Source organism: Nestor notabilis, unplaced genomic scaffold (assembly GCF_000696875.1).
Source record: "Nestor notabilis isolate BGI_N333 unplaced genomic scaffold, ASM69687v1 scaffold10175, whole genome shotgun sequence".
NCBI classification, from domain to species: Eukaryota; Metazoa; Chordata; class Aves; order Psittaciformes; family Psittacidae; genus Nestor; species Nestor notabilis.
In genome coordinates this window covers 6,965-9,375 of record NW_009928839.1, presented here as the reverse complement: position 1 = coordinate 9,375, position 2,411 = coordinate 6,965, and positions in this window count along the sequence as shown.

Genomic DNA, 2,411 nt, shown 5'->3' with positions numbered 1-2,411 from the left:
AGGAATGGGCTCATCTCTGGGAATTATTTTTCTTTTCCTTAACTAGAGTCCCACAAATACCTTTTGGTGTCACGTTAAATTGGTCTCTGAAAAATGTATCGCTTATCCTTAGATCAGTGGATCTTATTGGTCTTTGAGCAACCACCAGACTTTATCATAGGAATCATCCAGGTGGGAAAAGACCTTTAGGACCATCAAGTCCAACCGTTCCCCAGCACTGCCAAGGCCACACTAACCCATGTAACCGAGGGCCTCGTCTACATGGTTTGTGGACACTTGCAGGGACGGTGACTCCAGCACTGCCCTGGGCAGCCTGTCCCAATGCCTGAGCACCCTTTGGGGAAGGAATTGTTCCCAATCTCCATCTAAACCTTCCCTGGCGCAGCTTGAGGCTGTTTCCTCTTGTTCTGTCACTTTTTACTTGGGAGAAGAGACCAGCCCCTATACATCATGTCAAAATGTGGACCTGACTGGTTGAAAGTGTCCCGCCTGAACAGTGGGTTTCAGGGTGGGATATCCCTGGAGCGCTGTCCCAGGCCACCTGCCACACGGGAGATACTGGTGGCCTCATGAATTGAAAAGAAATGCCTTATGCATCTGTGGCTAGTTCAAACGGATAAACTTCCCCATTCCAAAAGCACACCTTATTTTGGGATGTACTGTTGTTTCCGAGAGGAAAGTGATGTACTTTGTCAGATTCTGTAGCTAAGTGCTCAATAGGCTTCCATCCCTCTGTCCAAGTGCAGGCGATGGGTCTCGCCCTGTTCTTCCATAGCGGTGACACACGTCACCGGGGTATCAATACACATCGCACTAGGGACAAACGAGGGAATCCTGAACTCCTGCCTTCCTTCCCAGATGATCCCCCAGACACTTGTCTGTTAAATACATATCAATGCTGTGATTTTAATTCCCTCACTGACTGTGGTCCTAGTTGGTGAATCTTAATAATGGCTTACTCAGACTAGGCTTGCTCAGCTATCAGTGCTGTCTGAATCCGCTGTCAGACTTGCAGGGTCCTGCGTGATAAGGTGCAACCATCAATAATTTTAAACATTCAGGACACCAGAGAGAAACAGCCCGAGACTTTTCTTTTGATTTGAAACTCTTAGCCATAAAGCAGAGCATCTGGGTGGCTCTTCTTGGCTTTCGATGGCAGTATGCAATTTGTATTGTATGTGTCTTTTAATATATATGTATATATATATGAACTCAGTCTGTCCAAAGTATATGTTATACTTGTTTTTAGATTATGGTGCAACTGACTATATTGATATATTATTTATTGAGTGCTGAATCACCATCTTATTGGTGATAAATCTTGCATATTATACAGGAGTGCAATGTATATTCCTTTAGATTGCTGAGGCTTGATTGCTGTGATCACAAAAAGATGCCCTCAACTGTGTTTATGAACGGCCCCAACACACCGAGTCAGTACTTCATAGGAATAATGTAGCACTTGCCTGGGGCAAGTAAAACTCACGCCGTAGGCACATCAGGAGGCGGTTTGCCAAAATGGCAAGCTGCTGGAGGAAGGGAGACTACCTTTGCTGTATTTAATAGTTTACCTAACAGGTATTTGCTGTCACTGCAGTGTTTATATTAAGGGATTGAAAGGGCCTGAGCAAGTCAAGTTTGAATTACCCATTGGGGAGTCAACAGCTTCCAAATTCTGACATTTCTGACAAATACTGTGGTCGGGGTTTCAGTTTCTCTGTCTGATGAATCAGTGTTATGGAAAACCCTGTATTTCCAAGCAACAAAGCGAGTGCTAGACATCTGTGAGAGTAGCCAAAGCTTTTGCTAGCCAACTCAGACAAATCCAGAGCTGTTCCGGGAGACAAATCCCCTAAATAGGAAAGTTAAACTCAGTCAATCGGGGAATCATGATCTACGTCCAGTTCCATTGCTTTGCAAGGAATTGGGCTCTGCTGCCGGGGTGCTGTTTCTTAGAATCATAGGATAGTTTGGGCTAGAAGGGACCTTCACAGGTCTTCTAGTCCAGCCCCCCTGCGATGAGCAGGGACATCTTCCACTAGGTCGGGTTGCCCAGAACCACATCCAGCCTGGCCTGGAATGTCTCCAGGGATGGCTTTTGGAAGCGAGCAGTGGTGGTGCTGGGTGGGAGGTGAGGGCTGGTTGTGCCATCAGGAGGTTGCGGTCTCGGGGGGAGCCTGGTGGAGCAGCAGCTCTGCCCTGGGCGAGGGCAGCCTCGGGCAGCCTCAGCTCTGCTCCTGGCCGGTGCTCAGAGGGCTTGGAAATGCGGTGGCACAATGTGGAGTTCCCATAGGATGTCTTATGTGAATGCTTCACTTGGTTTAATTCCATCTGGAAGCTTAAGGAAAGCGTTTCCGTTCCTGGTGTAACTCCACACATGCTGATGGAGCCAATACAGGCAGACTGGGACA